The sequence below is a fragment of the Parasteatoda tepidariorum genome, chromosome 11 (assembly GCF_982258835.1).
Source record: "Parasteatoda tepidariorum strain Cologne lab strain chromosome 11, Ptep-v5.0, whole genome shotgun sequence".
Lineage (NCBI taxonomy): Eukaryota > Metazoa > Arthropoda > Arachnida > Araneae > Theridiidae > Parasteatoda > Parasteatoda tepidariorum.
Window position 1 is genome coordinate 58,966,242 of NC_141765.1, and position 24,830 is coordinate 58,991,071.

Below are 24,830 nucleotides of genomic sequence, written 5' to 3' on the forward strand. Positions count from 1 at the left end.
TCTTTGATGGCACATATGTGCAAGAGTTTTAAATGTGAAAGAGTCAGGTAAACTTGTGACGGCTTTTAATAATACACTTGTAACGCGATTCATATGTAATTTCGCCAACATTGCTGTTTTTTTTATGTAATCATGTTTACAGTTTGACTCTGATTTTTAAGCTTTAGAAAAACGTGAAAGCAAAATCAAAGTTGATGCCGACATTGAAATATGCTCCATTAATAAAGTTCTTTTTAGTATGCTTTAAAAGGAAATTTTCATATTTTTTTTTGCCACGACCTAAAAAGGTATGTTTCTTTTCTATAAAAGAAACTTTGGAATCATGTATATATTTTTGTTGCTTAAATATAGTAAAGAATTAAATTGAAACAGTTGTGCATTTCAAAAATCTTGTTCTTATTCTTACTGATGGTATAGATATTCTTATTGGTATCTTTCCCCAAAGAAAGTTCCTGTTCTTTTAATAATTTTTTTGTATTGGAAAAGACCCTTTTCCATAATTGGAAAAGACTCCTTTTCCAATAGTTGATTTTAACATTAATTGTTGCACTGCATTTAATATGATCCCGAGAATTTACTACCCTTGTTCTCCAAAAAAATTTAAAAACATTCTTATACTTTTTAGAAAATAATAATACGTATCTGGTCATCATACAGACCTCATTCAAAATTGAATTGTTCATTGTGTGCATATCATATTATTCATATAATGTGCATATCATATAAAATGGATAATTTGCAGTGGTGTGCAAATGTCTCAGACCAAAATATTTTTTTTATGATTTCTTTTCTGCTCATGTCTGCTTATGCATATAACTTAAAAAAAAATATGCATAACTTTTCCAAAAATGCATTAAATAACTGTATCGTATTATTATTTTTTTATTGATAAAGTAAAGCATTATCGTGACAGCTGTTTGTGGGCCAGAGGTGCCATGTAGGTTAAGGATTTACTATTTCATGAATAACTGGATGATTATGGTAATGTAGTTAATATTGCGCACATTCCACCTTTACTTCCCACACAAGCTGGTACACGTCGATCCAAAACTGTGTGAACTTCACGGCTGCTTCGAAGTTTGAAGGCTAATTCACAAGGCCTTTTTAAATGACAAATAATTATCGTCATATTTTTATTGCATTCAAGAAAAAAGCAAAAATACACTGGCCTGAGATATTTGCTCACCACTGTAAACTCAAAACGAAATGAATAATAATACAAACGTAAACTAATAAAAAAAAATTTAAGATTTTTAAAAAATATTTTATTTCAATCCCTAATACCGAGGCGATTTTTCTTTAAGAGAAGTGCCTATTTCTAACCAGTTGCTAATATCGCATTTGATTAAAAAAATGAGCTATAAGTATTCAATAATATTCCTATTTATTAAAACTTTTTAGCAGATTGTAACTTGCATTTTAAATGTGTCTATTTTATTCATTCTTAATATTAAAAAAGAATTTTAATTATCATTTTTTTCGAATGCAGTTATAATTACGTGAGGTTATTTGTAAACAAAATTGAATAAGGATAAAAGAAGGTTTTATGAATTTAAATACCTGTTTTTGAAGTAAACTATGCCTTAGAAGCAGAATTTAGAGTAGTTTCTTTTTTTCTTGTTATAAAATAATACTATTCTATACTAAAATGATTAAAAATGCAATTGAGGTTTGGTATTTAATGAACAGAATAGAAAAAAAATCATTCAACTGCTTCATTGCGACTTGCACATTCGACTTCGAATGTCACGTTTCCAGTATTTTTTTAAAATTTCTCTAAAGCACTAAATAATATAATTTTAATTTAAATTAAAACTTTGTATGGTATTTGAATTTACGCTTTTCATTAAAAATTATGAACATATGTTTCGAATCAAAATAAAAGGATATGAATGATTTCCCCCATACGTGACAAAACAGATTAATCAAAACAGAAATCAAAATTTATTTTGCAGAAGAGCTTGCATGCTATCTTACAACACTAACTGATTATGATCGCTATAACACAAGGTAGATCATTAATAGGCTAAAGGTATTTTCACTCCAAGTGATTACAAGTAATCAGGAAAGAAAATAATTCATTCACTATTTTGAACTCCCTTTTTAAAACTGAATTAAACAAAACAGGAATAATTTAGGAAATAAATTTAAATTTCCTCAATCGAAAGTATTTTTTTTAATATTATATATTTCGTACTTTAAATTCAATTAAACTTTATTGCATAGAGAACAGAATTTTTTTTTAATGTTTTACTTATTGATAAGTAATAATAGTACATTTAGAGTGCCCCTATTTCTGATTTTATTTCAATCATGCGATAATTGTACCTCGGGACAAGTTCCATGGCATGATTTAAATAATAAAATTCTCATTATTTAAATATTTTTAATATTTTAGATAACTTTTGTTACAAGATTGTGCATGATTTATGTGTTGCAATCCTTTAAATGCAGGAAATGCTTCATTAGTTAAATATAAATAAGTTTAATGTAGTAGCAGTGAACTTGTCCCTTTGATGAAAGTACTTTGTTTAATAAATACTTTTTCCTTCTGTTCTTAAATCAGTTAGCTTCATGGTCCTACAGCCAAAAAAAATTTCGTTGTTCAAGTTACTTTTAATGACGCTTCTAATATGTCTGAAATATTTATAAAAAGCTCTAATTTTTTTTCCTTATATCTTCCAAAAAATAATAATGTCTGCGATATCAAATTGGGAATATAACGTCTAATGAACATGATATTAAAAACCCATTTTTTATTGCAATAAATTCAATCAAGAAATAATGTGTCCTACATTATCATTTGTATGCTCATGCTTACAGTTTTGCACTGATTTTTTTTATAAATTAGGCTTAAACTGAGAGCTTTAATTTTTCGTGTAATATAACTGCATTTTTTACCTTTTTAAGAAAAAAAATAACAGGTTTAGAAAAAATAGATTAAATAGCTATCTAGAAAAAATAGGTCTAAAAATACAAAATTTGGTGTCACAAGGTACAACATCTTGGAGTCTCAAGGTGCAACAAGGTCTTGTAGCGCAGAAAATTTTTATGTAAACATTTCTTTTAGGAAATAAGTTTTAAAGTCTGACAAAAAGTGTTTCGAGCTAAAAATTATGTTATATATATATATATATATATATATATATATATATATATATATATATATATATATATATATATATATATATATATATATATATATATATATATATATATATATATATAATAATACGAAAAAATGTAATTTCTACTAAAAAGTAAACTTTTGAAGTAAAATAGGGTTAAGAAAAGTAGCTTATACTAGCCCAAACCGAAGGGCATCCAGCTAAGGATTTGTGTAAGCAAAACATGAGTTTACCAGCAAGGTAAAAACTAGTTTCTAAAATATTAAATAATTAACAAAGATAAAGTTTAGTTATGTAGATCATTTCTACATAATTAAACCTTTAACCTATGTACGGTGTACTCTGTTTCATAGCCATATAAAGATATGTATATCAATAACAGAAATTTAATTTTTTTTTAAAGTGCGCTGAGGCTATAACTACTACAGATTCTATGGAGTTTTAGAAAAAAAAAACTTTTTCTAGTTGTAACAAGGGTAATGTATTTATATTTTAATAAATTAGAACTGAACGAATTTTGTTCAATACTTAACTCAAGTAATTTAACAAGATACATATTAGATCGACAGAAAACATATACTTGTAATTTATATTAAGCAATCAGATACATATTTGATCATGAAGACAAATTCTTTAGTTCTTAACTTCTAATATTTTCTTGAAATCTCAACTTTAATTCACTATCACAAAAAAAAAAATAATTTGCAATATTCTCAAATAGTTAAAGTTTCTGAGTACGCTACAATTTAAAATCAAATGCAAATCAAACCAAGTTTTGAAAACAATTATGAATGAAGTTTCCAATTTTGGACAATTTAAGTCCGAATTGAATGAATTGAAATTTTCATTATTAATTATTACTTGAAGAACTTACCAGTGATTATTCTTATTATAAATATTTAATATAAAAACCAGATTTTGCAGTAGAAATTTTAATAAATGGTATACAAACTTTCATTAAATGCTTTTTTTTTGCTTATAAAATATGAAGACATAAAATACATTTAAAAAATCTTTTATTCGAGTAATGTATTAAATTATTGTTAAAAATATGTTTCAGAAGTTAAAGGCACCTGTTTCCGTTTATTTAACCCGTAACTGTAAATTTGTGCTGGAAACAGCGAAGTTCTTTGTTTTCGGTGTTCATTTTTGTTGCCGCTTTTCTTCGTCTAAGGTGTCCGATACCGGAATAGTTTGTTTCCGGTCGAGCAATCTCCGTTTTAGAAGCTATCAGTGATAGCAACAACTCTTTTCATCTTAGAAAGTCGATTGTTGATTTTTTGGAAAACAGCACTAAAACCTTTATTGAATGTATACGTATCTTGTGGAGGGAACTGATTAGTGACTGTGAAAATATATAATTAGGTTTGTAAATTATTCAAAAATTCAATTAAGCGCATTAAACTAAACTTATTTTCAAATTTTTAGTAAAAACAAAGTTTTATAAATGTAAACTCATTATACGTGATTGATTTGTGTATTGGAAATGATTTAAATTCCATACTTTGATTTAGTAACTTAAAGCATAAATTTTTGTTTAAGTTATCCTTAATTTTTTAATAAAAACAGTTATCACTCTTATAAGTATATTATCAGCTTTTTCAGCCCATGTAACCATGCTGATAAGAAAACTAAAAATTAGTTGTCAATGAAATAATAAGAAATATAAGCTTAATATTTAAACAGAAGCTATAATATAAATGTTATTTCTGATTCTCATGAAACTAAAAGTCAGATATCAAATAGTTTGATCCATCTATTGGAAGTTCATATAAATAACTATTTCTTTGAAGTATCTAGGAGTCAGAATCTAAATATCTGTCACATATCTATAACTTCTATTTTTATTAGCCACGTATAACTTATTTACATTACATTATATAACAATGTAGCTTTACAGTAAAAGTTGTTGATATGCTAAAATTCTGAAAATAGTTTTGGGACACTGTGGGACACTTTTTTTCATGTGTTGATTTTGAAATAAAATTTGCATTTAACTAACAATCAGATATAGGACATGGATATTCAAAAATGGTCAAAATTTAAATTTTAAACTTGTATACATGTAGCTTTTAAAAATTGATACACAAAAAAACAAATGGTCAAAACTACCTGAATATAGAAAAATTTATCATGATTCTAGCTGTATGGAACACAAAAGAGCACGGTAATTTTTACCGAAGTGCCTTTGGTAATGACTTTTGGTAAAATTAACAATAAAGTATGGTTTTATTACCATGCTGTTGGTAGTAAACGTGGTATAATCTGATAATTTTTTCTAGATACCTTATGGTAATGCATTAAAACCAATTCTTAGGTTAAATTTATTTTTCAATTTTGTATTTTTATGAAATGTGTGTTAATAAGAACTATAATTTTGTAATTTCGTACTCTGTAATCATACAAGTGGAAAAACTAACAAATGAATGGTTTAAATACCGTGTATTTGGGTTTTATTTCAAGAATGGTGTTTTTTTATTACCAGAAATGTTATTAACATACAAGTACGGTGACTTTACTAAGAATTTTTTCGCCGTGTATTTTAGAAAAACGAGAGTAAGTCAATTTTGTTATCCTTGACAAATTCATTTATTAAATTTGTTTTTGTTTCTGAATTTGTTTCTGGATTAGACTGAAATTAAGAAATGTTTTTTTGCATTTAATTAAATGCAAAAATTATTATTGTTATTTTTTTTAAGTCTACGCATTTTATTTCTATGCATATGAATTTATGCAATATTTTTGCTAAGTGAAATAATATAGTTTACCATTTTAACATTTGAGGAAAATTAAGTTAAATGTATTTCAAATCCTGACTACCTTTTGTTTAAACAATTTTCTTGATTGAACATAAATTTTTAGGAAGTGAGAGAAGTATCATCTGTGATTGTTCATTTCGAAAATAAATCATTAGAAATAGTGTTTACACTTGAATATGGAACGCTAGTAGAAAAAGCCTTAATGTGGTATATCTCAAGGCTAAGGCAGTAAAATAAATTTACACACCTTGGATAAATTGCAGTTTTGCAATCTTCAGACATAAAACCAGGCATTAAAATGGAAAATATGGATCCATTAAACCATATTATTTATTACAAGCCTTAGTCATATGCAAAGTATTCACTTCGACTTAATTTTCATTTTACTGAAAATCCTTTAAATTGATAATATATAAATTGTTAAGAAATATAAAAGCGCTGGTGTTGGTGCAACAAAAATACTTTTAGGATTGTAACAACCCAGATCGATGTATTTTCAACTTTGTAAAATATTACAGATTAAATCATTCATTGATATCTAAGGGAGAAAAAAGTTGTTGTAAAATTATTGTACTGTGCTGTAATGACACTTCTGATAAATAAAATGCGTAATTCTGGTTAATAAAACCAAAATATAAAGTATTTAAACTATTCATTTTCTAATTTATCTGTTCATATTGTAACGGTTCATCGGAAATTCTAGTTTTCATAATTATTGTTCTTATCACGGCACATTTAGTAAAAAATATAATAAAAAATACATTTAGTAAAAAAGCAAATTTACAGAATAAATGGCTTTCATGCGTGATCTAAGGTATCATGATAAAGTTACTAAATTTTATCACATACTATAAAATCACTTTTTATCGGTAATTTCACCAAAATCATAGCCAAATCATCAGTAAAAATGAAATCGATCAAAAATCGGTAAAAATGAGTTTCTAAATCAGTAAAAATGAATAGAAAAGTTAACTTACTCTAGTATAAGTTGAAAAATGAACTTATCCGTGAATAGTTTTTATGCCTTGTTCTTAGGTATAAATATAAAATTACCAATTTTTTTCTTATTTACAAATTTATCTCATAATTTATTGCATATTTTGCAAAACTCATGACCAAGCACCCGGTATTTTAAACCATCGGTATAAAATACCGAGCTTTTTGGTATTTCCATATTCCAGTAATTTTGACCATGCCTTTTTTCAGTGTAAAAAAATAATCTAACTGTTGTTTTTTTATACATAAATTGACTTAGACTAGCAGCAATATACATGTAATTAATTTATGTTTTCAGTATTTAAATATAGTAATAATAGCAAAGTTATGAGATATGAAGAAGGATTTGAAAGTAGAAATTTGTTTAAGAATGAAAATGAAGTACATGTGTTTGTTTAAAAAAATGATAGGCCTTGCTTAATAATCTTCTTCTAGCTATTTGAGAGATGAATATTTTTATTTTTTATTTTTTTACTCCACGTATAAGGATCACTTTAAGTCAAGTGGATCAAATGTCTCGAGTCTACAATTTCATATATTGACTAAATTAAGCATATGATAGTCTTGGTTAGTTCGGATTCTCTAGAGATGCTAAAAGAGAGATGCTAGAGATTCTTCAAAGCTTCAAATTAAAAAGTAAGCAAAAATATCAGTAAAAGGTGCACCCAAAATCGTCCCACTGTGCAGAGAATTAGTTTTTCTCAGTTCAGTAAGAGTTGGAAAAGTTGCACTTTATGACTAACAAATAATTTCAAAAACTAATATAACTTTATGATATAATATTTTATATAAGAAGGTGATATAAAAATATTTTTCTACTGTAAAATTTTTGCTGAAGAAATATTTTTAAATTTATAGAAATAATTGCATCAAGAAGATTGGAATATTTTTATTGTTCATTTTTGAATCTAGTGATTTGTTAAATTTAAATTCTTTTACTAAACTCTTTTCGTTATTTTCCCTGACTATTCTTACTTTTTTACTAGTAAATAGACTGCTTAGAAGGTTTAAAAATAAAATAACTTTTCTTAGAAAGATGCTGCATAAGTAAATAATATTCTGCTTATTCTAACACAAATTTAAATTTCGATTCAAATTAATATGCTGCATGAAACTTTAAGGATGATCAAATGTTTTATTATGATTTTGGTATTTTTTAAAAAGATTTAAAGCTTCCACACTACAATCAAGTGTCAACATACTATCTGTGAAGTACTTTTTTTTATCAAAACGTTATCCAGCTTAACTTAACAAATTTTTTTAGTTTTATTGGCACTCTCACAATGATTTTCTGCTAGGTTCCTTTTCTAAATCAATTTTAATATCCTTTGGTCTGATGTGTTATAGTACCAATTAAAAATATTGGAATCTTTAAAAGGTTAATTGATAGGCAAGGCCGCATCTTACTGCTGCTTCACTAGACGCAGAAATACTAATAAAAATTGGCATATTCTTTTATCTTTCAAATTTATTTAACGGTTGTTAAATAAACAATTTTTTTTTTACAGTTTATGACTACTATAATATTCAATATGAACCTCTTAATCTACTAATATAATAAATTCGGATTTGAATATTAACGTCAACAAAATAGCAGATTTTTATTTTTTAATATAACTGTTTCACTCTCAGAAAACATAAATGATTAGGTTTAAGACGTTCGACACCCGTTTTATTAAGACCGACACCCGTTTAATGTACACCCGTTCGACACCCGTTTAATGTACAAGAAAAATAACGATAATGATAATATATTTATTGAAGAAAAAACTTTATTCTAGGTGTATTTTAAACAAAGAGGCTTTCTAAGGTTTGGATATTTTTTTAAATTTTAATTTCTCATTTTTAATGATAAATAAAAATATTTAGAGTTTCGTATAAGATCTGTTATTTAAAAGTTTTATGAAACTGGGGTACAATGTGGAGATATATAGCAGGAAAAATAATATAAAATTGTTAATTTCACAATGTATTTGTGGAAGCTGTTCTGCTTAATTTCGTATCTAATTAAATCAGACTAACAGTGGCACATTCTTTATTTTTTTGTAAAGGCAATTTTCGGATGAGCTTTATTATCTATAAAGGAAAGCATGTTATGAATGGTGATTCTGTCATAAGTTCAAGATTTTTTAATCTATCACGTGTAAAGTAACTCTATTTACGATTTGACATTAAAATTTATATTATGTTAAAAGTAATTTGTAAAAGTTTTTACTCCGAAAAAAGCATTTTTTGGAAAAAACATAAAATATAACAATAAAATTATAATTAATTCAAGCATCTCTAACATAGTGACCGTGAATAATTTCATTTTCGAAATGGTATCTTTGGTTTATGCATTTGTTCTGTATTTTAAGCATTGTAAAAACAAAGGGAGGTCATATTAGTTAATTTTAAAATTGCTAATAATGCATAATTTGAATATATGTTTGTCGAACAATAGAAGCACTTAAATGTCAACTCTGCAATAAAACTAAAATTTTGAGCTTTTCATTTGATGCTTGAAATTTTTTCTGGTTAAATTACCATAAAATCTGTTTACTTTCATTTTTATGAGTTCCCGTTTCTACTTTTCACACGTATGAACACGAAAAAACGCTTTTTATTGCTGAGCCATGTCTTTTGTACACCGGACGTTAATATTTAATAATGAAGTGGTTGAACTGTCTCAGACAAAAATCTCGTAAAATCTTTATAGGTCGGATAAAAATAAAACGATTATTCTTTCAAAGCTAACACCTTTTCAGTTATGGAAGCTTAGGAAGGTTGGTTTAGGCTTGGGAAATGAAAATTTGATTGGACAAATAGACACTCATAAAACTATGATTATGTTTCTTGCTGCCAAATAATATAGAAATTCATGCAACAGACAGAATAAATCATAAATGCGAACTAAAAAAATATTTACATTCAATGGGGGAAAACAAAAGAAAGCCTTTGTTTGATGTAAAGGATAAAGGAAAAAATATCTTAGTTTTGTGAAGGAAGTATGTTTTTCGGCTATTATGCATACATATTTCGTTACCTATAGAATAAAAGTCAGTTAACAATGTAAAATATATTAGTGTTCTATGTAGAAATTTTCCAAAGCATGCCATGTCTATGTCATGCCATGTCAGTGGAATGAGTCGAATTTTAATTTATTCATCATTAATTAAATGTCTTACAAAAATATTAAGTGCATTAAAGCAAATCGATGAAACATTTTTATAAAAAAAATATAGTTTATAAAAATATTTTTTTTAAATACTATATGAATGCGTTTCTTTAATTCAAACTAGAAATAAAACTATACATAACTTTAGGCAAATTGTTTTTTGGTTAGACATTTAAAAAAAATGTTTAAAACAGTATATAATTATCAAATTTTTTAGGACTTATAATAAAAAGTTACCCAATTAAATTTGAGAAAAATAAAAACAAAATCTTGATTTTTGGGTTATATGATTAGTTTCTGACTTTTATTGTTTTCTAAACTTATGTTGTAAGCTTTAGAGTGAAGTTTTAGAACATATATAATTCAGCTTTTCGTGTTGCATTCATGAACAATTAACTACATCAAGCCGGAAGATAAGGAAAATAATCGATACTTTAAAAAAAGATTTTAAATTTTCTAAATTGCTAAATTTAAACAAATATTGTGCTTAACGGTTTTGTATTTCGAAGCAAAATTTGGTTTAGTTTCTTAATTGAAACAACTAAATCCAAAATATAAACATTGAGTTGGCTAAAACTTGTAAATTAAGTTAAATTCAAAGTTCTGACTTATGCTAAAATAAATGGATCAGCCTCACTAATAAATTCTGTTTTTATGTGCTTCACATAAACATGTTGTATGAACAAAATAGAGATTTGTTTTTGAGAGATTGACAAAATAGAGATTGTTGTCAATGCATCATATTCAACAACATTTTAAACTATTGCTTTGCAATTATCAGATAATCAATATTTATAATTGATTAGTTTAAAGCAACAACTTTTTTTTTAAAAAGATTTGCAAATATTTTGGCTTATTTAAGCTATTTAAAAGGAGAGTTTTTTAATAATTTGTTTCAACACTTAAAAAATATTCATAAAGCTTTATAGTACCGCAATGAAACCGCAATTGATAGTAAAATGTTTGTTCCAAATTTGTAAATATATTAAATGAGTTGTAAGCCAAATTTAATTTTAAAAAAGTGTTTTAGCATGTAAAAATATAGAAAAAAGTTTTTTTAAAAACAAATTCTGTCAAATAAGGAAAAATCAATGATTTAATACCTTTTAATATTTTAGTTTTTGAACTCTTTGAGCATCAAATCTTCTTCAATTTTATATATTAAAAAATTATATATGTTACAAAACTTATTCAATTTCAAATCTTCAATCTTATAACTTATTCAATTTTTAATATTAATAAAAGTTCATTATAATTAATTTGATAAATATTATCATGAATAATGCTGTATTTATTTAATATTACATGAATATTTTCAGCTACTTAATTTAAAATAACTTGTTCTATAATGAAGTGAAATTGCTCGTATATCAATCCATATAACATATGGATTAATATACGAGTTCACAAACAATGAGTTTAGTAGCAATTGATAACTGTATATATATATATATATATATATATATATATATATATATATATATATATATATATATATATATATATATATATATATATATAGATAATATAGCAGGTTGAAAGCATTTGTAAAGGAAACAATGCATAATGCATTTTGCAAATCTGTGCGAAATATTTGATGCATGATATTTAAGAAAAAAATATTTTTAAAATTTCTAATAAATGATTCAATAAAAGTCTTTCAGGTTTTTACAATAATTGTAATGGTTTCAAGTCTTACCGAATAAAAATAAGTTGTAAAATGTTTTAAAATCATTTTTAAACTATGGAATTTTGTACAAAATTGGCAGAATGCATAGAACAGGATTCAATAATTACGGGTTGCACCCAATATTTTACAAATCAAAAATCCCAAATCCATAAAAAAAGTATTAAGACAAAGTGCGTTTTTTTCCAAACGTAAATGCTGTTTTCTTAACTCAAAATAACTTCTGCACAAGCTAAATTGAATATTTAAGGTCAGAATTTAGAGTCACTAAAATTGCATCTTTGTAAGTGACAATATACCTTCGCTTATTAATTTTTTTTTTTGCTCACTGTACTTAATTTTTTTTTTCGAAATTACTTTTTTGACGGAATTTATATTGTGATGCTTAAGAAATATTCAATTTTTACAAGATGAAACTAGCAAAAAACATTTTTTCTACATAAATACCATTTATCCAGTGAACAACTTTCCTTTCGTTTTTCTTTTTTCTGCATTCATCTCCTTGGTTCAAAATCATAAATTAATAACGGAAGATAACGTTTGCTCTTTTTTTTTCCACAACATAACACATACCGAACATTACCGAAAGCCATTTAGAAAGGAATTTTCAGCTATCACCAATGTTAATGGTACAAAACTGGTCTGAATCCAACTTTTCTTTTCTTAAAGAAACTCATCTAGATCCTCTGGGTAATATTTTCTTGCTTTGCATGAAAATAGAACATGAAAACTTCCAAACAGTTTCTTAAATGAAACAGCAAATTTCAAATTATGTTTCAGCGGGGATTTTATTTATGAAACATTTTCTCCGAGTGGTTGCAAGTTTTATCTCATATACTGTTCAGTCGACTGAAGAATTTTGTCATCCAGACTTTAAACTGTACTTTGACTAAAGATTTTGTCGGACTTAATTAAGCAAACTGGTCCCGCTGTCATCGTTAAGGCATACTATCTCGCTTTACACCTGGACTAGCAAAACTTTAACGCTGGTAAGACATCAAGTTATCGGATCATTTTCAAATTATTTTCTAAGCTAAATTTATTTACTTAGTTGAGGAACAAAAATTTGATTAACATAAGTCGTAACTCTTACTAAATTTCATTTTTTGAAATCTGTAGGTCATGGAGATATCTTCTTTAAATATTTAATAATTATTAATATATATATATATATATATATATATATATATATATATATATATATATATATATATATATATATATATATATATATATATATATATATATATATATATATTAGATGTTTTTTGATCTATCCTTATATATTGATCTTTACAGTTGTTACAAAAATTAATTTTACTCCAGCTAATTGCTAATTATACCTTTATTAAAAATTCATAGTAGCACTGTTCTGTTTCGTTTCGATAACCAGTGCTCAGGAGGTAAGACCAAGAACTAACCGAACCGGTCCACCCCCCTTGATTTGTGCCTAAGATAGGCCCACGAAGGCTGCAGTGCAGAGGAAAATGAAGATAACTACAACCCAGGCTGAACATTGATTTTACGGACCCCTGGACAAAGTTCTTTAATAAGTTAAAAAAAAAACCTATTTTTGTATTTTGGAGAAAATTTTTAAAACCCATTATACATAATTGAATAATGCATGAATTGAATTAATAATGAATTGAAAAATTATTAAAAAAAATTATCCGCTACTTTTTCTAAAATATCCGACTAGTTTTGACAACACTTTATTTTAAATATTAAAATAAAATTTAAAAAAACTAGCTTATTTGTTTTATTATGTGTAAAAACTTATAAAACAAGCAAAAAAATTATCATTACTATTAATTTCTTTTTATAGGGTCATTTTTTGATAAAGATAAGTCTTTTTTTTTTGCTTATACACTAAGCACTGTAAAAAATATTCTATCACCAAAAACAAAAAATCCTTTGAGGAGTTTATTTAGAAGGCTATGCTTCGAACTATTATCTTAAAAGCAAGTGCATGTACTACCGTGTTAGGGATCAAAGTAACTAAAAAAGCAAATTTTCCAAAATTTTTGCACTTGTCTTAGCAAAAAAACAGGCAAAAAAATGAAATTCAACTTTTTTTTCTTAGTCTGTAGTTCAACGCAGGTGAGCTATAATCTTAAACACTCATGAAAAATTGCAGACAATAGTTTTAAAAACAACATGGGACATTGTGTTTAAGGTGGTTAAAATGTAAAAAAATAATTATTTTGAAATAAACGCATTTAAAAACTTAAAAACATTATTCTATCTAGTGTTATCTCCGTTCAAAAAACTGCTATAGCCTTGTAAATAATCTGAATACAAACAAAATAAAAGGATTTTTAGAAAGTTCAGTTGCTAAAAGATATTAAATTGGCAAATAATTCTTATATAAGATTTAATTTCAGAATTATTTTTCGCTCGTTACGATTTAATGCAGTTTTTTTTTTTATTTTATTTTTTTTTTTTATTTTTTTTTTTAAGAGTGAGTAAAAGTTAAGGAATGAAAAATCGAATCAATCCTCCTTAATATGCATTCACATTTTATTTTGTTACATTCAAAACTAGCAACATTAACTGATGATCGGATGGTTTTTAAAAGCTGAAATCCTTGTTGATTTTTTTTTAAAAAAACTTTTTAAAAAAAATTTATTTCCTTAGATGACGAGCAGAAAGTAGAAGAATTGAATCTGTATTTACGTAAGTAAATAAACTTAGAAGAAATTGAATTTATCATTTTCAAAAAATGCAATTAGATATCGGTTTGTAGAGCAATTAAAATGAAAACAAGTTACATTTTTAAACAAAATTTAGGTGTTATTTTACGTGGTAAGGAGATGCACATAATAAGATTTAAAGACCAAGATAGTATTTTTACTTAAATTTTTTTAAAAAAAAGACTATGTCTCTATATCTATTCCATTTCAGTTGATACATGATACTAAGAAATCATGATATTATTTTTTGCTACTATTAGGTAATTGTATATAAAATAGAAATAATAATTCTAATGCTAGCTCAAAAATCTTCGCATTCATAGCATTATCGCTAGAATAATTTTCAGTAAATGCTTTGAACTAAGTTTAAAAATTATCTAATATTTATGGTTGATCAAATCCATCATTTGTGAGTATTTGCTGACTTTAACTGCATAAATCTCAGTTGAAAAAATTCAGCAGTTCTAAAACTTTTTATAACTTTTGTTGTCATTTACGCCTTCTCTAATTTTTAATAACTTGTAGTTTATTAACTTTTTAATTTTTCAAAAAAAATCAAAAACTGACTTCTATGAATGCAATGTATTGTTTTACATCCGTAACACCCCCGTTTTTAATTTTTAAAAATGGAAAATTCTCAAGAAAATTACCGAAAAGTGGAGTAAGAGTAAATGATACCAAGACTTATTTTAAAAATTACAATAATTAAAATGCTGAGTTTTGCAAAAATGATAATCATTATATGATAATTGCAAATGTGATAATCGTAAATTGTGAAATTGTCTCACTATTTAATCAGTATTATATTACCCTTTTGTAACTATTACCTGCTTAAACTAACATATATTAATTACATATTTCAAGTTTTATACCATTTGAAATTTTCCCGATCGATAAGTACTGTCGAATTTCTAAGTTTATCAACTATTTAAGTGAATTGAAGTTCAACAATTGTTGATTCCTCTGCATCAGAAACATACATTTATATGCTAATGTATATTATGCATATTGCATATTAAAAACAAACATAGTCACGGACACTCTTTGCATTAGAAATATTTACTGTTATTTAAAGTAAGTATAAATTAAATAGTTTCACCTATCTTATATGATAACTTCTTGTGTAATATTTCACATTAAAAATATTTTTGTAATTCTAAATGTTACACAAGAGTAAATAAAATTTATCAATTATCACTTATGTTCTCTAAAGTTCAATTTTTTATAAATAAAACGTTTAGCACTGTATGCATAAATTAATCTCATAAATTAGTTAAATTATTGTACACCGAATATTTTGTTACCCTTATATTAAACAAGTTATTAGTTTTCCTAAAAGTAAGTGATAAAGAAGAAACTTAAAAAATATAAAACTTATAACACATAAAATTTATTGTAATTGTAAATTATTATTTTAGCGGAGATATTGTTTGTTTAAGATTGATATTTTCTTTACTTCAAGAAAAAAAGGGGAAAAAGTAACTCTCTCATAACAAAATGAAATAATACAAAAAAATATTTTATTAACAATATTATATTTACAAAAAATTTAAATTTGCTTTTTTTTCAACGAGAAAATGCACAGTAATAATATGTAAAATTAGTTTCTGGAAATATTCCATATGCTTATAAACTTTGATAGACTAATATGGATTAAAAATTTTTTAACCTTTAAATAAATTTTGAAGCTGATGGATCTGAACGCATGTTTCGTAATAATCATCGTTTGCATAAAAGCAAACGAACTCTTAATGTCTTTTTATAAACCAAGTTAATTCTACAGTCAAATGGTCGTTATATAAAAATACAATTGATTCAAATTGGGGTGTCAAAGTAAACGATTCTTTTTTTAAAATCTCAAATGAAATGACTCAAATGACTTTCAAATAAAAAACACATTTAGATCAATGTTGTCAATGTGCTCGAAGGCTTTTTGTAACTTTAAAGCAAATAATAATGGCTGAGTTTCGTAAGATAGAGCAACTTGAAAAGCAATCTAATTTCCTTCAACTTCTGAAATGAAAACAATAAATAGTTTGACTACCGACTTTTCGAACAGTCCAGTTCATAGCTTTCCCATGACGTTATAATTTTCCATTTAATAATACTTCTTTTAGCAATATTTTAAATAATTCTGCTAACAAAAATAACTACAACAGAAAAGATTAAAACATCAAAGAATAGTAATATGAAATTCTAGACTTTCAAGAACATAAGAAACATTCTCACTGAAACTTGTTCAACCATTCTGATGCAATTTCATAATGTTTAATTTCCTATGAATTTTCAGTTTTTTGAAAATTTCCAATAAGAAATTAGTGGTAAGAAAATTTTTTCATTCAAATTTTTTTTTATCTTTATAACTTTACATTTAAAAAAAAACATTTTTTTAAAAAAAAGTATTAGAACATTTTGTAACGCACTCTAAAAGCTCTAGGGTAGGAAACTCATCCGATCAAAATTTTAAGTAGTGAATATTACTCTTCATTTAAATTTATCAGAGATGATTAGGTGAATTATTAATATTGCAACAGTTTTCCTGATTACTATTCAATTGTATTCTATACTTTTTATAAAAAAAAATCTATACGTTTTCAAATCTACGACCAGATTTAAAAAATCTTATTGACGCAGTTTAATTCGAATGCAAAATAAATGTGTTAGATGTTTACGTGTTAATTCTTAGATCTGACTGTACAATTTGTTACAGTTTTTGAGAGAAAAATTTGGAGTGTAAAACTCGGACTTATATAATTTATTTTCCTCAAATTAAATTGAAAATATATCAATATTACATATTGAAAAAGCATAAAGCAAAAAAAAAATGTAAAAATTCTAAAATGTTAGGTTTTCTTATGCTTACTGAATGTTGTGTTATAAGTAAATTCAATAAGTATTGTTTTTGACATGACATTGGCTTTATTGAAGTGTTTACCATTTAAGTTGGAGTTAGGTTGTTATGGTAGTTAATAGTCGATGCATATTTCTGTCGATTGCATATTCTTTTTCAAAATATTTACCTAGGTCATATTTGAGTTTAGTCGTAATAGATTTGAAAAGCAAATAAATTTCATAGTGTTTACAGGCAGTTAGTATTAGTAAGGAAAGACTACGTGAATAAAGCACTTGAAAGCTCAAAACTTGCTTTTGTACTCTTATTTGTGCTGTTTATTCACGTTGGTTTTGCTTTATTCATACGCAGCACAAAGCATTCCCTATCCTCATTTACTTAGTATTATGTCAGTATAAATTTTGCTTATGACCTTTGCATATATAAAGCTGCTGATAAAATTTTTAGATAAGATTTTTATTTAAATTTTATGAAATTTTGATCTTTGGAAAAGATTTAGAACCGTAGGGGAGAATGTTGTACCTTGGATAAGGGCAAATACCTTGGATATTTGCACTATACAAGGGATGAATTTTGCTATGCAGTTGATTTTTGTGAAAAAAGGCACTATCTGATGTGTCAGTCATTTCAGATTTTCCAGGCATGTTCTGGGGAACTTACTTTATTTTTCAGTTGGTGAGTAATTTTTTAGTAAGTAATTAGTGAGTAATTTTTTTTGAAAACATAACTAACGGAAGAGTATACCAAAACGTATTCATCTTTAAGAAAAGATTTCTTATAAAAAATTATTTTTATTAATCTTAACAAAACTAAACAAGCATATGCTTATTGTACCTTGGACCAGTCACTACATTATACATTGGACTGTTTCAAGATTTGTGGAATTCACCACTCGTAACATTTAAAAATTTTGATATTGTAAAGCATTAGTAAACAACAAAAAAGTAAATACACAAAAAGCATATTGGTTTTAGTGGTATAGTTGATCGAAAATTCTTTACGCATTTGTAGTTTTTTATTAAAAAATCATTTATTTTAAAATATTTCTTAATAGCGATGATTTAATAGTTGTATCTTCTGTACTTAATTTTTAGTTTATTAATTTGTTGATCAGCACGTACATTGGGGCGCAAAATTTTCTGACCAGTGCATATATTATAACATCTTTCAGTCTGTGACTTTTTCTTCCATTTAAATTCCGATACATATATTCGATGAAAGACCATATGAAAACTGTGGAGTGTTGAAAGATTTTCCTTTTATATTTTTTATTGTAGATAAATTAAAATAACAATATACTAACCGAAGACTTTGCATGCAGTTGAATATTCTAGAAATTGCATCAAAGTACTATCAAGACTACATTTGACTACAGGTATCAGGTTTTTACATGAGAAAAAAAATTAGTTTTAAAAATAAAATTTTAATTACTTAGTAGGTATACGTTAAATTAATTTCAGAGATTTTATTAAATATTTATTTTTTTGTTTGTTTGCAAGAGAAAGGTTGGTAAATCCTGTATGTGCACCTTTACCTATGTTTTGTTGGATATTTATAAAACATCTGAATAGACATTGAGCATAACTTTTTGTGACTATTTATACTTCACTCATAATTTTTTGATTCATGAATCAATTCGAGTTTGGAAAAGTATTCCAAAATAATTTTAAGTTCAACTACTTCCTTGAAAACACTTCCTGGTATATCACTTTTCCGAGCAAGGTGCAATATTTTTTTTCCGTCTGAGATCGGGGCACCCCACATTAAAAACTTCACATAAACCCATTCAGTTAGGGGCCCCAAAGGGAATTTTAAACTTTTTTTTCATGTAAAGTTTTCTTAAGCTAGGTGAGAGAAAGACCTGCCCTAGCCTCTTGCACTTTTCTGTAAAGGTAGGAAAAGGGTATTGAACTTTCTGTTATATATTTTTAAGAATGATTAAGTGGATTTTTATAGATCTTATATATTAAACTCATGTGGAAAAAAAAATTTTTTTTTCAAAATATTCCTGAAAAGTATGTATCTGTATGTATCTGACGAATTTAAAATGCGTATAGATGCAGTTCTGGAGGATCAATTATTATATAACATATTGAATTTTTCCTTTGTTCCAAATTTGCTATGCATTTTATTGGAAATAATAGTTCTTTTGAAGTCATGATTCTTTTAAAAGTGTTCACGAAAAGGTCTAAAAAATATTTGTTATTTTCTAAAGAAAAGACATTTTAATCAAAAAAAGTAAAAGCAATAAAAAAAGATTTCTTGGTTCAGTATGTAAATGTTAAAAGAAATAAAATTAATTAGGCATTAGAAGCACAAGTTTTAAACTTTTATCATCAGGTAACCGGAACTCAGACATCAAGAAAAAAAATTATTATTTCTTTTTGGTGAAAAATAGTTTGAATAAATCAATACTTTATTCTTTTCCAATTAATTACGCATGTACCACTGAGATATGCTGTAATTTTTTAAAAATATTTGCATATTATAAAATTGGACAAATTATTCCAATAGAAAAGATTGTTCAGAGAAAACTGAAATTAACGTGCTAGTTAATAGTAAAAACTCACTATCAAACCAAAAGGGATTGCATTAAAGTTAAATTGCCTTGATGCAATTATATGTGTTATAGGATTGATACATAACAAACAGAATTTAAAGAAAAAAAATCTCCTCAGAAAAAGTCTTCATTCATACTTTCGTTTATCTTTGACTTTATTTTTTTCTTACTCTCGGGCCACTTTGGTTAGTTTATGGTATATGGAAGGATATAGAATTTTAAATTCCTCTTCAAAAATGCATACATAATTTTTTAAATTAATGTTAATTATAATTTAAAAACTGTAACCAAGAAATAAAAAAGGAAAGTAAATTGAAATTCATCATACATAACCAAAATAAACAAAAGCCTTCATAAATGAATGTCTATATGCAGACAGAAAGCAATTTATTAAGGCATGATTTTTAAAAGAGTTACAATGGCCTGTGATATTTTTAGGCCCTTTTCTGCAATTAAGGAATAGGCCATTCAAACAGCAGAAAGAAATCATTTTTTGAAAAAAAACTTTCTTATTTAGACATAAGAATAGCTTCAAAAATAAATTAGCGTTAATCGATAGACTGAGTTTTTTCAACTCAAATTTTTCTTTTTTTTTTTTCAACTCAAAAAATGACAAAAAAACTATTCACACGTATTGAAAAAATAATAAAATAAGTAATAAATGAAAAAAGTACAGGTACTTCAGTAAAAAAAATTACTTTAAACATGAAATTTGAAGTTAAGTGGCGATGATTATTTTTAGTTATGAATGCGGATGATTTAAAAAAGTATTTGGGAGAAAATTGAAGATCCCTAATACAGGACTGGGAGGAGGTGTACGATAACATTCCAATACGTCGATATTTCCCACGCTTATAAATCTTTGGATTTATAATTTTAAAGTATTATCATAAAAATAAAATCATAACAATGATCAATAAAATAACCATAAACATGAAAATCGTAAAAAATCAATAATTTTAGAATATCTAGAATAGTGATTTTTAGTTTTACACCCTATAACTTACAATTTAATAATTTTTTTCGTGCTTTGCAGCTAGTGAGTTATTAACTGTTTTTCATTTCAAAATTTTATTTCTAAAACTTTGTGTGTATCACCAAGTTACAGTAAGCTATCTAAACAAGATCGGTCAGGACTAAACAGAGACGCCACTTTAAACTTTTACTGTATTTTTTTCTGTTTGTTTATCGTTTTATGAATAAAAATAAATGAATGCCCAAATAATGAAACTACACAAAAGTTAAAGCAGCTCTTCTTACGATTCAGGAAGATGGTATATGTGAGACCCACTTGGAATATGCAAACAACCGTTATTTTTAAATTATTATAAATTATAAAAAACATATAATCATACTTAAATGCCCTTAGTTAGATTTATTGAATACAAAGTTTTTTTTATTTTTTTATTTTATAGCATCTTTGTACTTTTGTAAGACAGCAAAAATACTCATAAAAACCCCTTTAATAGTAGCGTCTTACAGTATTTATATGTGTGATTTCGTACGTAATAGAATCGTTTCATGAATCAAAAATACAAAATTATTTATTATTAGTTTTAATTATCGTCAAGGATTGACTCGATAAAATTTCCGTGAATTTCATTGCAATGTTATTTTCTTTTTCTTTTTTTTTCTTTGTAATAAGCTTGCTTGGTTGGCGAAAAAATAAAGTTTACCATAAAAACGCTTTTTTTTTAACCTTTTCTATTTAGTTAAACGTATCAAAGCTTAACCCCGTCCTGCTCCCGTCATGGGGCATTCGGAAATTAATTAAACGTATAAGTTAAAGTTAACTGACAAAGTTAACTGAATTTCAGAAATAGAGAGGTAGGTCTTTCAAAGGTCTCTATATCTCTATAAGTGATATATATGTCTGTATATTTTATAAATTTATAACATAATGACAGCAAGAACTATTATGTTAAAAATAATTAAAAACTCAGAAAACTACATTTTAGAAAACAAAGAGCAGAATAGTTGTTTTTCTTTCACCCAGAAAAAAAAATGAAAAAAATTAGTTTATTTTTTGAAAGAATTTACTTTTTAATACATTAATATTACAGTGAAATTTACCAATGAGTAAGCTTAAGATCCGACTATGGGGAAATTAGGCACATGATCTAAACTTAACATCCATGATCTAAACTAGTACATCCTTTAAAATTGTGTCATTATAATTTTTAATGTCAATAAGTCTCTGTTAAAAGTGTCACACTTTTAAAAATAATTCCAAAGTGGTGGCGAAATCTGTTATAATATATTTTTAAGATAGTATTTTTTTATACAATTCAAAATTCTAAATTTTGAATCTTGTGTAGAACGCTAACAATATTTTTTAGAAATAGGTAAAACATAGAATTCAGATTATATTATTCATGTAAATGTATCATAACCATTCAAACAGAAAGATTTTTTATTAATTAAAAAAATTAATAATAAATCAAACTAAGAATGTTTTGCAAAACATGGAAGTATTCATGAAAAATATTGATCAATTAATAGAGAAAGAATGAGAAATGTTGATAAAAATTAATACTAGTCATTTAGTGACCATTTATACATATGCTTTTATGAAATTAAATCTGAATTTTTTAATTCTCGACCACATATATATTAGCCGAACTATAAAACTAATGATAAATAGAAAAATTCTGATTTATCTAAACAAAATGCGAAGGAAATCAAAGTTTATATTCGCATAAGAGCACTTTTAAAAATGCTTACTAATATAGATATTAAAGTTTATTTTTTTATAAATAGGTGAGCTAGTTTTATTTGCTAAATAATTGCGGATATTGATCTGAAAATACGTTTATAATGCATATATTTTTTTAAATCACAATTAAAAAAGTAAAGAATGAAAATGGCGGAAAAAAGAAGTGAAAATGGTGGAAAAAGTTAAGAAGACGTTATAATGAGGGAGAAATGCTTCATTGCAAATTCTGTTTCATCTCCATTAGTAATTTGAAATTTAAATTTTAGTGATAGGTGAGTTCGCCAACCTGCTTGTGTAGAGGACAAGGAACTGGCCTTGCATCAGAAAGGTTCTGTTTTCGAATCTCGGGCAAGGCATGGATGTTCATTCATCCTCTATACTATCTGTCTTTACTGTGCGAACAACTTTGGCCCATCTAATATGATGCCCCTAAAAGAGAGTAAAATCTGCTCTTCAGATGCCTGTATGACGTAAGGTCATTCTCCAGGTGGGCATTGAAAAAAAAACGAGTTCAGGTAGCTCTAGAGTAAATCATGAGGTTTCAAATGTTGAATCAATTTTTTCAAAACATGAAAATGAAAAAAAGAAAATTATTAATGGTGAATTTCCTCCCTGTGTAATCCTAAATAATTCTTCCATAATTTTTTTTTTACAATTCAATATTTAAATTTTTTTTTTAATATTTGAAACCACTTGGCTTAATCTGGATCTACAATAGTTCAGTTTTTCTATACTTTAAATTACTTATGCTGTTGAAAGAGAATTTACTGTGAAAGGTTTCTATCTCGGTATCACATTATCTTAAATCAGCTGTCCACAGTAGAGGATACATAGGAGGTTTTATGATAAGAGAACTTCATCCTACACATAGAAGCAAATTCTGGTAAAATGACCTCACAGAATGGTGATAGCATTTCTGGGTAAAAAAAGCCTTAGTCCTGGTAAATAAAACCAAAATATACAATATTTAAAGCTTTTACCAGGTAATTTTTCCATTCATATGGCAAGGGTTTACTGGAAATTCTGGTTTTCAAAATTATAGTTCTTTTTAATACACAATTAGTAAAAAATATGAAATTGAACAGTAAATTTAACCGAATAAATGGTTTCCATGCCGTGATCGTGATTAAGTTACCAAATTTTATGACTTACTATAAAAACAATTTTCATTGTTAATTTTACGAAAGTCATTACCAAATAGTTTCAGTAAAAATTATCAGGCTTTTTGGTGTTCTCACAGAGCTATAAACATGGTAAAATTTGAAGTAGCTACTTGGCTACTGAGCATTGGATGTTTTTTTCTAAAGATCAGCCATTTCCAAGTAAAATCAGGGAAAAATCACCTGTGATATTTCTATCTTAAAAAGTAAATGGTTTTTTCTCTAGTACCATCCGTCATTAACACTTCATTATTCACATTTCCTTCTTCGTTAATATTTTATTCATCATTCATCAGCCTTTTTTATTCGTCATTAATTTCTTTAATAATTATATGCTAATTGAAGTATTATTGTTATTAAATCATAAATGTTAAGAAGAAAACCAGGAAACAAACAAGAGAGCGAATAATAGAAATGTTTGCAGATTATTCAGTTTAGTAAAAACCAAACCACTTTTGTTCAGTTTTTTTTATTTTCCCCAGTAAATAAATCTTCAATATTTATTTATACAAAATTATTGCAAATAGTATTTATTTAAAATATATTTTCTGCTTTAAAGGTTTTAATTCTTCCTTTAATTCTATTGGTCAAACCTCTCCCATAGTGAGAAAGACCATTTTTAAGTATCAAGTTTAGATCAAGTTTGAACGCTCATGAAAAGTCATTAATGCAGAGTGTTGCTTTTAATGTAAACGAACAGATAATAAATATTATAAATTATCAAAAAGTGTCAACGAAATTTCATTGTTAAAAATTTGAAGAAAAAATATTAGCTAGTTTCGTAAAAAAAAAGTTATAGTTTCCACATTTCACCTACTTCTCTTCAATAATTAATGCTACATTCTATTGTAATCTCACAGGATGCATTCTTTTATGCGATGCAAATTTGTCCGGAAATTTTGCGATCCCTTGTTATTAATATATATGAAAATTAAGAAGATTTTTGTGGAAGAAAATTCAATTTTCAAATTTGTCTGAGGTCTTTCAACCCATAAAAAATTTATTTGAGCTCAATATAATTAAACGATATTCAAATAGGCCCTTCGCTACAATAATATAACTCAATTAAATCTAAAGTTAACAATTAAAATATTTTTTTATTTATATGTTTATATACACTTGA

At 26.0% G+C, this 24,830-nt stretch overlaps 1 protein-coding gene and 1 long non-coding RNA gene across 11 annotated transcripts in view; one reads left to right on the forward strand and one right to left on the reverse strand.

The window, feature by feature from the left end:
- Positions 1-24,830, reverse strand: part of LOC107450919 (uncharacterized) — a 653,937-nt gene that overhangs the window by 621,104 nt on the left and 8,003 nt on the right. The window lies entirely within an intron of this gene.
- The window catches only part of LOC139427143 (uncharacterized), a 199,362-nt gene that overhangs the window by 55,373 nt on the left and 119,159 nt on the right, over positions 1-24,830 (forward strand). The window lies entirely within an intron of this gene.